Source organism: Triturus cristatus, chromosome 6, assembly GCF_964204655.1.
Source record: "Triturus cristatus chromosome 6, aTriCri1.1, whole genome shotgun sequence".
NCBI lineage: Eukaryota > Metazoa > Chordata > Amphibia > Caudata > Salamandridae > Triturus > Triturus cristatus.
The window spans coordinates 1,541,159,199-1,541,172,604 of NC_140589.1; the positions used below are offsets into that span (position 1 = coordinate 1,541,159,199).

Genomic DNA, 13,406 nt, shown 5'->3' on the forward strand with positions numbered 1-13,406 from the left:
AATTAACACAAAGTCATTTATTTTCATTTCACTGATTACACCATTTAGCACTGTTATATTGTTGATAAATTCAAATTATTTTAATAAATTGTATTAATCCAAATCTGGATATATTGTCACATTTGCCATATAAAGAAAGCCATGACTGTTAAATCTGCAGACAATTTATTTATTTATTTATTTATTTAACTTGTATGGCGCAACAGCTACCCAAAAAGGGTTTCCCGGCGCCTGGACGAAAATACTGTAAGGAAAAAACTTTATTGGTTGAAAAGCCAGGTTTTAAGGGCACAGCGAAAGTAAGAGTAGGACGGCTCTCTGCGCAGGGCAAGAGGAATCGAGTTCCAAAGAGAGGGGCCCAAAACAGAGAAGGATTTACCTCCCATTCTTGAGAGTCTGAAGCGAGGCACATCGAATTTTTCAAGTGAGGAGGAGCGGAGAGAGCGGGTAGGTGCATACTGGCGTACAAGAGTCTGAAGGTAGTCAGGTGCACGGCCCCATTTGATTTTGTGCATGAAGGAAAGGGCCTTAAATTCAACACGTTTGTCAATACGAAGCCAGTGCAGAGCACGAAGATGGGGGAAGATAGAGGTGCGTCTAGAAATTCCGCACAAGAGTCGAGCAGCGGAGTTTTGCACAAGTTGCAGCCTACGTGATACTGCCCTGTTAGCACCTAGAAACAAAACGTTGCCATAGTCCAAGCGGGAAGTAATAAGGGCATGGACTACGGTTTTCTGGGTATCTTTAGGCAACATCCAGATGATTTTGCGCAGCCACTTCAGAATGGTAAAGCAAGTGGCCGACACCTTGGTGGCATGATGGTGTATTTTCAAGGAATCGTCGATGAAAAATCCTAAATTACGGACATGGTCAACGGGGCGGGGGAGAGAACCCAACTCATTCGGCCAGTGACGAGCACCCCAAAGATCTTTCTGCTTGCCCAGGATAAGTACCTCAGTTTTATTTGCGTTAAGTTTTAGATAGTTGTTGTTCATCCAAACAGCAATTTGACGTAGACCCGACTGAAGAACAGAAACAGAGGAGGAAGGATCAGATTTGGAGAGTGAGAAGATGATTTGAGAGTCATCAGCGTAGGTGAATAGGGATAGGCCAGAGTTGACAGCAATGTCTGCCAGAGGCCTAACATATAAATTAAAAAGCAAAGGACTTAAAATGGAGCCCTGAGGGACACCAAATAGTGATGAAAGGGTGTTAGAACTGTCAGATGCAGAAAACACTTGAAAGGTGCGATCAGCAAGAAAGGAAGATAGCCAGTCCAGAGCCGGACCACATACACCAAAGGATTCCAGAGTGTTAATTAGGATAGGGTGAGAGATGGTATCGAAAGCAGCGCTCAGATCTAATAAAATGAGCGCTACTGTCTCACCAGAGACCAATAGGTGGCGCAATCGTTCAGTAACTCCTAGAAGTGTGGTTTCAGTCGAGAAACCAGCACGGAAGCCAGACTGGGAAGAATGAAGGAGATTGTTGGTATCCACAAATTTGGCAAAATGAGTTTGGATGTGTTTTTCCAACAGCTTAGAAAAGATGGGGATGAGAGATATGGGGCAAAAATTAGACAAAACTTTAGGGTCAGCATCAGGCTTTTTTAACAGGGGGACAACCATGGAGTGCTTCCAAATAGGAGGAACAATAGAAGATATAAGGGAAGAGTTAAGACAAGACAACTCAATTGCTATCTTTTATCCATTCGTTTTTGTTTTATTTTTCTGTCACTTACAGGCAGGTAGATTCTACATAGAAAGATAGGTAGAAAGGTGGCAAGTTTTAATTTAATTGTTTTTACAACGCTTGCTATATCATACATTGATCTATTCTTGATCGGCAAAACCGCAATCCCAGCTGCCTGAAATTGTCTACTTCAGTAGGATTTAAGGCTACTGCTAACGTTATTTAGACACTTAGATTAATCATTTTCTTGTATTCTCTAGTAGGCAGCTTGAGCACCTAAGGCAGCCTTAGTTACACCTGTCCACAGTGAACCAGGAACAAGATCAAGACTCATTTGCATATGGCTGGGTCTGAACTGGGGTGGCGAAGTGAGCTAAAAAACGATGATGGATTCAACCCAGATCTGAGACTGGGAGTGAGTGTCTGAAAAGTTTCAGCGCTCAGTCCATCATCTCCTTGTGTTTACTTTGTTCACACTGAACCAGGCTCAGGGCGCAGACTTGATGTGCCTATATCTAGTTGCCAAAGAGGAACTACTTTGACTGACTTGCATCTTTGTGCATATAGGCTTCCCACGCCTTTATACTCTTTGCTCATGGGCTAGCTGACCACACAAGCCTGTAGTTTTCTCACGGTGTTTCCTTTCCTGTGCCACCTAGTTTGAATGCAGAGACTAAGGTTATTAATTCTTGATTCTACCCAAACGTAGCATTTTCACATATGTTTTCTGTGAACGTATCAATGAACATCAGGTTGATGTGCTCGTCATTACAAAAAGGCGTGATAGGGACAGACTCATCAGATCAAGATGGAGAGAGGATGTATGTAGCCTTACAGCTAGAGCGGTCAACCTTGGTACTGGGGAACCGGGTTCGAGCCTCGGTGTCGGCTCAGCATCCTATGATTTTGGGCAAATCACTTAATCTCCCCGTGCCTACCAAAATATGAATATGTCCTTGTCTAACGTAACTGGTGCTCATGTAAAGCGCTCCAATACCTTCGGGTCGAGTTCGCGATATATAAATCTGAAAACAAAATATATATATATATATATATATACCTACTGCTGTCTCTAATGGTCTCAAATGTTTTATGACAATCAATCATATTTGATGGGTAATGGCATTGCCTCTGCCTTTAGATCAATCTTTTGTATTTCTCCTTTAGCTCTCCCGGCCTTTATTTCTATTGAACTGCACATTTTCCCCAGTGTCAGTTAAACATTTGTTAATTCTTTCACTGACTGATTCTCTTCCTATCTACTGAAAGCATTTCGAACTATTACCTTCAAGATTAAGACACATTGAGTGAAAATGTCCAAAGCTAGAAATTCCTAGGAAAATGTGTCAATTGTATGGCCTTGTCCAGTTCTGTTCAGGCCCACGCATTTGACAGAACATATACCCTTCATTTGATCTTCATACTGTCCTTTGTCATTTCCTCTATCCTCCTTGGGCAGACCCAATGGTCCTTCCTTTTACCACTAGTTTTTCCACATGTGTAATGGGCAAAGGGCTCAAATCCCTCGGATGAATTTTCTTTAAAGCGCTCTGAGGACTTACAAGCTCTAAATTACTATTCTAAGTGTTCAGATCTGAGACAGTGTTTGTTTGATTTTAGAAGACCCTTATTTATGGAAGTGCCTTTTGCAGAGATTCTGACGACTACAGCTGTGCTACTTTTAGTGCACAGCAGAAGTTCACAGAACAGTTTGCTCTTTTTTGGTATTTGGACTGTCTTCCTAATGAAGCTATCATGGGTGCAGCTACTTAAATCGCTCAAGTCAGTCACAAGCAAGGAGAACTCTGAACCATCTAGCTGTCTGACTGTGGCTGTCTGTGGCGCCTGGCCTGGACCCAGGTATCATGCCTCTGTGTGCCACCCAAAACACTCGCTCAGCTTCTTACAACAGTTCAGAGAGACTCTCACACTTCCAACGGGATCCTTAAAAATTCAGGATAAGGTGGAGGGGCAGCACCAGGAAAAAGAGGTGGTGGTAGGTGGGACGGAGGTTAAACACCATGCAGAGCAGAATGCATACAGTAGGAAAGGAGGAAGGAGATGGGATGGCAGAGGCCCAGGGCACACGGCAACGCCCACTAATGAAGGGAAAAGAGCTCCTAATGCTGGAGTGAGAGTACCAAGGAGAACACAAAAAACACAGAACAGGCACAGGAAACAAGGAGCAACACAAATTCAAACTTAGCTCAGTTTGTTTTGTCTGTAGTCATATACTTTCACCTGTTTCGATCTGAGATTTTCTCTAATATGGAAGTACTGTCACAGCCTCAGCAAGCAAAAACGTAGAGGTGGAAACACAAATTTAGACCTACAATCTTAACCAAGACTGCGTGTTTCAAGAATGTTAATTTTCGGAACTATATAAGCAATTTTCAAAGAGGAAACCATTTTCAACTATAGTAATGCATCGCAAGAAAATACACTTCCCACTTCTAAATGGAGCAGATCAAATGCACTATAAGCAAAAAGAACATTAAAAACTGCAACATATTAACAAACATGGTTGGTGATTTTAGATAGGTTTCTAAAAGCTATATGTGTGCAATCTGTTCCAAAAACAATATGTGGAAAACGAACTGTGTTTGAACCATGTCTAAGAATTTGAAGAATTTAGCTAGTCCATTGTGATGTGTTCTTAAAACAAAATAGAAATAATAAACCATAACATATGGGTCCCTGTTCCAAAAGCCTTTAGACAAAGTCTTCCTCCAGGCATTATACCCACGGCCTTGCCAGCTTATGCAAGTTTGAGGCGTTATACCCACTGCCATGCTTCCTTATGTATAACTGGTGGCAGTATGCCCACTGCCACGCTTCCTTATGAGGAGTTGGAAGCAGAATGTTCACCATCTTGCTCCCTTTTGTGGAGTTGGGGGCAGCATGTCCACTGCTATGCTTCTCCATGTTCTAGCGAATGGCTGCTGGTCTTTAGCCATAGTCTGAGCTGTTGGGCTGTCTACACATTCTTCTTCAGTTCCGCCACTGCTCAGAGATTCTGTTGACAGACATACTCTTTGACGAAATAAAGTTGTTAAAATTCCTGAAGTGATGCTGCAGGATGGGCTTGTCAAAAAAGGACAACTAGCCCTGTCAAGAGGCTTCGCACTGCAAGTACATCTTATGTTGAGTGTCAACAGGATGATGATGAGGTGAAGGAGAAGGGCTTGCCTTGTCAAGTACCAACCTTCTCAATTATTTCCTGTCCTGTTTTCTGTCATCAAATATTACCACTGGCTGGTGATGTCAACAGCCTGTTTGTACAAGAATGCGCAAACATCTGCAGAGGCCCAACAGGACAATGGAGCTTCAGATAAAAAGACAACTGCATAGAGTCGTTTATTCTGTAGTGACACCAACAATCCATCTACCATAAACGTCTTCACTGTGCAATACTTAATCTATACGAAATATGGACGGGAGAAAGATTTGTTCCATTTCCCATTAATCAAAAAGCAAACGGTCACAAGACGGATGTGTGTTGTGTCAGTCCTAAGCAGGACCTGTCAGTCCTAAGCAAGGCTGGACTGGGAGCCCAAAGCAGCCCTTGCAATTTTGAAGGACCAGCCCCAGGAAGGGGGAGGGGGGAGATGCAAGTGTGAAGCACTGCTGTTTTTGGCACTGGGGGCCGATACTGCAGTGCTGCTACAAAACTAGCCACCACCCTTCCAGCCTCCCGGGAAAACCTAAGATGCCCGCTACGGCCCTGGTCCTCAGCTTATGACAGTATGCTTCTCAAAGGAAAGGCTCTCACTTGGCAATAAACGTCACTTCACTGCCGTCGTCCAACGGAATAATAGAACCATAGTGCCAATATCGGCAACAGTTATCACAAAGCACATAAGTACATAAGTACATAAATAAAACACACGACACTAATGTAAGTGGAGAAATATTGCTGCAGTATAAGTACCCCTGTCTCCTGCCCGCCCTCGCCGGAAACAGCTATCTGTTGGGGTCTCCCCTGGACTAGCCCAGGGACTCGACCTCCCACCCCTGTGCCTTCCTGTGGCACTAAGGCGGCCGCCCTCCAGGGGGCGGGCCGCTGCGCAACCCCCCCCCCCGGCAGCCTTACAAAGCACTTAGAAGGAGGAGGAGCCACTTTCCGATGGTGCAGCAAGAAAAGTATAATCTGAGTATTCGGAGTGTAGCATGTCTAAGGCTCAGTCACTGGCTTGTATTCACGCCGGCTCGCAGACATCTATTCCGGATTGACCTCTGGACAATGACACTAGCAGAACCGCCACGACAGGCTTTCATGAGCTTCTCAGAGATGTGGAACGGGAGTTCAGAGCATCCCTAAATGAACAGCGCGAGAAGCTTATCCCACAACGTGCGCACATATCCCTCTAACCACTACTTAAGCCATGCTGATCTTCTGGTGTTCGTTCATGAACCGCAGCTCCAACTTCATCTTCAATGGTGCACCAGTTGTCTTCAAAGATGCTTTTATTGGCATTTAAGAAAGGAAAAACTGCATACAGAATCTTTATCAAGATTTTGGTGGACTTGGTTGCATATAGCCATTAGTTACTTTGAGAGGTGAAATCCAAAATCATCTGTTAAAACTGTTATGAAAACACACCAGTTGTCAGGTAAAAACAAGGAACAAGATAACAAATAAAGCACAAAAAAAACGGTTAAACAAGAATAGCCATTCAAAATCACACATCTCCAGCTGGGGCTACAAGCTCCTGGTTGAGGGGCCTGTGTGCCCAGAGCCCCCAGAGCATTAAGCCATACTTCAATAGGTATTTCCATGCAAGGATTCATGTAGTTTTTGGAGTCATCAGAATGGTGTGGGGTGGAGCTCTCAGACAGACTTGAATCACGCCTTGTAGAAACAGCCAGGAACTTTGATAAGTGACCCGGATCCCTAGTGACATCTCCCTGCTGTTTCACATAGGTACGGAAGGGGAGACACATTTTTTCAACTTTCTGTTCTTTATCTTATATAACAGCGGTAAGCCTTTCTGTGGCATAAAGTGACCAGACCATACATATCCACACAGTCGTGGTGGGAAAGAGGGGATCTCAGGAGCTGAGCACCCATGAGGCGAGGCGCAATGAGTAAATGAGTGATTAACTTTTGCGTCATAGTTGTCATGACTTGTTCTGAGTCGTCGTTTGTTGCACCCAAAATGAGCGCCATGGGATCAAGTTGTAGTTCCATTGCTGTGATGTCTTTAATTTTGGTCACTATCTCTGTACAATAAGGCTGAATAATCTCACAAACACCACATATGATACATGGTCCAAATATCTGTTTTGTGCTGCCAGCACTCCAGAGGGACCAGAATATGGCCCCCAAACTAACAGGGGTTAAATACCATCGCATAATCATTGTGTACCAACTTTCCTTTTGTTTAGTGCATATTTATTTGTTAACTTATTTGTATTGATCAGCGAATCATCCCCAAGGGGATCTCACGGCACCTGAGAAGAGGTCACCTAATGAGCAGAGGAATCTTAAAACAGCCAGGTCTTGAGCAATTTCTTAAAGTGAAACAGATTGGCGCATGCACGGATGTCATCAGGGAGATTGTGCCAAAGAACGGGGGCTAGATGAGAAAAAGCCCGACCGGCCATTTTGGCTTTCTTAATTCTCCGCGTGCACAGAAGGCTTGTGATTGCTATGCATATAGAAGAAGAGGTGGGGCTCTCCCAGACATGGAGCCATAAGGTTTCATCTATTTTTTGGCCAAATTCCTCTTCCCATTTGACAGCATATGCTGGCTTAGCCGAGAGTGTGGGTCCCACTAAATTTCAATAAAGCTGGGTTATACCCTAGTATGGCTTCTATGGGTGTGAGGTATCCGCACCAGTTATGAATAGTTTCCAGTTCTTAGTTTGTGTATTTGATTTGACAAGGTTACCATATGGGCTTTATTGAACAAAGTAATTAGCTTCTGTAATGCCTTATCTGGTAGAGACTCTATCTAGCTGGAGATTCCCAGGCATCAGACTGGGTCTGGAAATATTTTGTAAGCAGTACCCCTCCGCGCCAGTAGGTGGCATAGTTCGGCTACGCCTGGCATCGGCGTTTACACCAGAAATGACGTGTGCTGGTGCCTTATAGGCACCACCCCAGCACGCTGTCATCAGTGTCTTTTCACAATTTTATACGCCAGGATTGCGGATCAACAAAGAACACTGACCGCTGATGTGTAAAACTAGGGCCCTGAAAGGGGAACTGCCCTGTCCCTAGAAATCCGTTCGCAGAGAGGGGAGGATGGGTGGGTCAGTAAGGAATAGAGTCTGTAACAGATAAGGTATTACCAAAGTAAGTAACTAGTTCATCTGATAGACTTCTAGCCACAGATTCCTTACCTTTGAATAGATACCCAAGCAATACCTCCCTGGAGGTGGGCCTGTGAAACAATTTCACACCAAAAAGTACTGCAGGACCAAATGAGTAAAGTGCCTGTCCCGACAGACCTGACTGTCCAGGCAGTAGTGCTTTGTAAACGTGTGCAGAAAAGTGCACGTCGCTGCCTGGCAGATGTGCAAGAAGTGGACACCACGTGCTAACGCAGTGTCCGCAGTCTTTGGTCTAGTGGAATGAGCACGCAAACCCTCTGGAGTTGCTTCTTGGCCAATACGTAGCATATTTTAATGCAGAGCATGGTCTATAGGGAGATGGTCCATTCCAGCAGGCCTTTCCTTTCTTGGCTCTGACATACCCCACAAAGAGTTAGTCGTCTTACCCGGAACTCTTATGTGGTGAAGGTAGAACAACACCACTCTTTTTGGGTCCAGTCAGCTCCTCTTCCTTAGCGGGATGTAGTGGAGCATAAAAGGTAGTCACAGTGATTGATTGGCCTACATGAAAGGGAGTGACAACCTTCGGAAGGAAGGAAGCTCTGGTGCGAAGGAAGATGTTGAGTTATGGATGCACGATGACAAAGCCTGGAGTTCACTGACCCTTAGGGCAGATGTTATTGTAAAGAGCCCAATAGCCCAATAGGACAATTGTGTAGCGACTAGAAGGGAGCGCACATGAGAAAGGGGAGTACTAAATTTAGGTCCCACTGAGGCTAACGGGTGAAAGAGGGAATGTGTGTTGGAGACCTTTCAAAAACCTATTTACAATAGAGGATTTGAACAGGGATGGCTGATCTGGCAGCCACAGAACTACTGAGATGGAAGAAAGATAGCCCTTTAAGGCACCCATAGCAGACCCCTGCTAGGCAAGAGAAAGAATAAGCTAGAGGTACCTGACAAAGGGGAGCATAAAGGGGGGAGCATAAAGGGGATCAAACTGTTTTTTAGCACACCATGTTACAAACTTGCCACAATGACAGGCATATACCGTTTTGGTGGTGGGACACCTGGTTGCCAAGATGACAATACAGAGTTTGGGCAGAAGGTCAAAAATTGTCAACTGTTGCTGCTCAATCTCCATGCATGAAGGCAGAGTTTTGACAGATTCGGGTGGAGAACCCTCCCTTGTTGCTGCAACAGAAGATCCTCATGAAGGGGCAGCCTGATTGGAGGAACGATGGCCATACTCAACAGCTCGGGATACCAAACTCTCTAACCCCAGTCTTGAGGATGACTTAGGCCCGGTTGTTCCCCATCTTCTTAACAACTCTGGGTAGGAGAGGTATGCCCTGAAAGGCATATAGGAGTCTTGAGCTTCATTCATGATGAAAAGCATCGCAAATTTAACTGGATAAATGGGATCTGTGCAAGGGGGTGGGGAGGAAGGGAGTTCGGTACTAGATTAGATGTAAGGGGAAATGTATCAAATCCAGAATAGCATTGTCTATTAAATTACTGAATAGGCGTAAGCAAACCAACAGACTGTGATATGAAAATGGTATTGTAATTATAATGGAAAAGTATAGAATACTATGTGTGTGCAAAAAACCCCAATAAAATATGTTAAAAAAAAAAATGTCTCCGAGCGAGAGCCACCTTGGAAACTCCAGCGTGCAAAATGGCTGACAATGCCCATTCTCGGCGGTGGCACACAGATCTAACCAAGGCTCTCCTCACTGCTAAAGAACACCTCTGGATGGAGTCGCCATTTGTGATCCGCTAGGCATCTTCAGCTGAGTTTGTCCGCCCTGTCCATAAAAAAGCCAGCCAGGTGTTGAACCACCAGGGATATACCCTGTTCTTAGCCATGTCCAGAGGTGCAGAGCCTCTTGACTATGGGTCCACAACCCCACCCTGCCCTGCTTGTTGTAGTACCACATGGAGTTGGTGGTACCCACGAACACCTGCACTAGCCTTCCCTTGATGGAGGGTAGAAAGGCTTTCAATGTCAGCCAGATCACTCGGAGCCCCGATAGATTGATGTGGAAGCCGGACTTGGCCAATGACTAAAGGCCTCTGATCGTCACCTCTCCCAGATGGCCACCCTATCCCAGGAGCGAAGCATCTGTCACTACTGTCAGATCTGGTTGGGGAAGAGAGAGGGGTCTTCCGGTGACCCAATCTTAGATCGATAACTACCACTGCAGATCTTCTGCAGTACCCCCGAGATCTGGACCATGCCAGAGAGAATTCCCTGCTGCTGCGCCCACTGGAACTTCAGGACTTGGTGCAGAGCCCGCATATGCCAGCGGCATGTGTCACAAGCAGGATGCAGGACGCCATGAGGCCCAGCAGCCTCAGAGCCATTCTCATCAAAACCCAGGCTTGTGGCTAAAACATCGGTATTGTAGCCTGAATATCCTGGACTCGCTGTTTGGAAGGATAAGCCCAAAACTGCAACCGTGTCCAGAACAGCTCCAATGAAAGTAGGCAACTGAGAGGGAGTCAAGTGTGACTTCGGCACGTTGATAGAGAACAGCAGCAAGTGTAGGAGATCCACCGTACTCTAAAGGTGGGAGACTACCTCCTAGAGAGAGCCCACCTTCAACAGCCAGTTGTCAAGATAGAGGAAGACTGGTACCCCTGCTCTGCACAGATGAGCTGCAACCACCGCCATCACCTTGGCGAACACCCAAGGGGCGCTGGTAAGGCCAAAAGGGAGCACAGCAAACTGAAAATTCTCATGGCTCACCTTGAACCACAGGTAGCGCCTGTGGGCAGGCAGGACGGGAATGTGGAAGTATGCGCCCTGAAACTTCAACACTACCATCCAGTGTCCCGGGTCAAGGGCAAATAGAACTTGAGTGAGCGTGAGCATTTAGAATTTCTCCTTTTTCAGAAAGAAATTGAGAAGGTGCAGGTCTAAGATAGGACGAAGGCCTCCATCCTTCTTGGGCATCAGAAAGTAGCGGGAATACCAACCATGGGCTACTTCTGGCGTAGGTACCCTCTCTATGACTGCCTTGTCCAAGAGTGCCGCCACTTCCTGGCGGATTAAGGCGAGATGGTCATCTGTCAGTCTGTCGCAAATGGGTAGCCCCTTTTAACAATCTGGAGAACCCAGTGGTTTCATGTCATCAACCTTCAGAGGGGCAGGTGAAAGCATATCCTGCCTCCCAATGGTTGCCAATAGTGGTAGGAGGGCAAACTAAAGAGGTTTTGAGGCTGAGGCTGCCTCCACATGGTGCAGGGATGTTTAAAAACATCAGTTTTTCAATGGCAGCTTGTGCTGCGGGCCTTTTCCGCCTGTTGCACAAGCTGTCATTGAAAAATGGATGTTTCCGACTGCCCCTAGGGCGGTCGCATCCAAACTGTGCGGTTGGAACCGCCGACCTACGGTCGGGTGGTTCCAATCCGCAAAGGCGTCTGCCCAACATCGTAATCAGAACCAAAGGGGAAAATGGACGGAGTGTTGAACATTGCAAGCACTAACCCCCAGTCAACTGATCTGGGTTTAATCCATCATCATTCTTTAGCTCACTCCGCCACCCCAGTTCAGACATGGCCATATGCAAATCAGTCTGACCATGTGCCTCATGGGAACAGTCCAGCCCGAACTGCCAAGCCATGCCTTCCTTGGACCGGAATCAAGCATCCTAGGACCGGTTTCTGGCTAATCAGCCGTAAATATCGTAATCAGGCCCACAGTTGGAAGCTCCTACTGTGGCCACGAAAGGAGCAAAAGACGGAATAGAGTTGGTCAGGGCCATGGAAAGGCCCAGGGACCTGGCTGTAGCTCTGCTGTCCTTGAAGCGCTCCAGTGCTGAGACTGCGTTGTGAGCCATCGAAGGGCATGTCCATAAGCGAAGCCTCGACACCCCCTGAAAAACCAGTGGTCCTCAGACAGGTGTCGCGCCGTAAGGTCACCGATGAAGAAACAGATCTGCTTTACAAGTCAGTCGTGTCAAGCCCACAGCGGATTGTAAACTTGACTCTGTCTCTCCTATCAGCCATAGTTTGGGAGAGTATGGCCCGGGCCTCCTCCAGGACCATAGGCAGCACCTGGGCAACCAAATACCTGAGTAAATGGGCGTAACAGCTCAAAAGGCACACAGTGTTCACAGACCGCAGTGCCAATTTGGTGAAAGAAAGCATTCTCTTTTCCGAGGTGTTCAGCATTTTGGATTTCCTATTTTGGGGGGGGGGGAGCGGGGAGGTAGGGAATACACCAGGCTTTACTTGGGAGGTGGAGGCTTGAACCACCAAGCTCTGCAGGGTTGGATGTTGGGGGAGGGTCCCTAGGGCGGGGCAATGGCTGCAGGCAATTTTCCTGTTCACAGGAGCTACAGTGTAGGGCTTGGACCAGGCACCAAGCAGGACTTTCATGAGGGCTTCATTAAATGAGAGAAGCGGTTCGGGGTGGGAGGGGTTTCCTCTGAGCTGAAGCACCTCTATCAAGATGTTAGTTTTGACTACCTCTGAGGGCAGGTTATGGTCCAGGACCTAGGTCTCCCTCTTCACCATCACAGCAAATGAGGCTCCCTCCTCCATAGCCACGTTAGGAGGAGAGACCAAGTCAATATATGGGGAGGTGTTCAATCCACTAGCTTCTGACAATTCCTCACACCAAGTGTCGTCATTATGGTCTAGGGACTTGTATTTATAAGGGTTCAGTGGGCCCTCCCAATCTTCCCCAAGACCCAGCCCACATAATTAGGGCTCTGGCTTGAAGGGAACTGCTCTAGTCGGTGTCAGCGTGCACCCACCTGGCTCTGTGTCATTGTTGGGGATGAGACTGGGAGTGGCACCTGGAGCGCCAACAGCGGGGCCGGCGCCAGGGAAGGTCAAGCTGTCTTGACCGGCATCATTCTGGATCCATCTGTAGGTCCACATGGCCCGAATGGCGTCGAGGGAGAACCTGCCAAACCTGTCGCCCCTAGCCAGTCCCAACACCTTCGGAGCTTGGGTGAGAAATGGGTGGCTCCATCGTTAACCACCAGCAGGCGAGCTAAAAACAGTAAGGAGTATCGCAAGTTAAGGTCATGGAGCTGGAGTTTCACAGCCCCGAAATAACTCCGCCTCTTTTGTACTTGAGTGGTGTAATCTGGAAAAAACATGACAGAGGTGTTCTGAACAGCGGGCCCCAGCAGTTTCCTGATTTCTCTCAATATTGTATCTCTGTCCCTGAAATTCAATAGCTGGAATAGAAATGGTCATGGGTTGGCTCCAGGAGGGGGGGGTCTGTCAGCAGGGACCCTATATGCCCACTCCACCACAAACTGGAGAGACAGGACCCCTGGTGGAAATAGCTCTCTCAACCCGTTCTCTATATAGCTGGCCAGATCCTGCCCCTCTGTGCCCTCACGGGGCCAACCACTCTCACATTATTATGGCGTCATCAAGCTTGTCTTTGAGAGTGCACACCCGGTCTA

At 46.8% G+C, this 13,406-nt stretch overlaps 1 protein-coding gene across 1 annotated transcript in view; it reads right to left on the reverse strand.

Annotated features, from left to right (window-relative positions):
• The window catches only part of TASP1 (taspase 1), a 662,603-nt gene that overhangs the window by 67,851 nt on the left and 581,346 nt on the right, over positions 1–13,406 (reverse strand). The gene's annotated exons all lie outside the window — the stretch shown is intronic.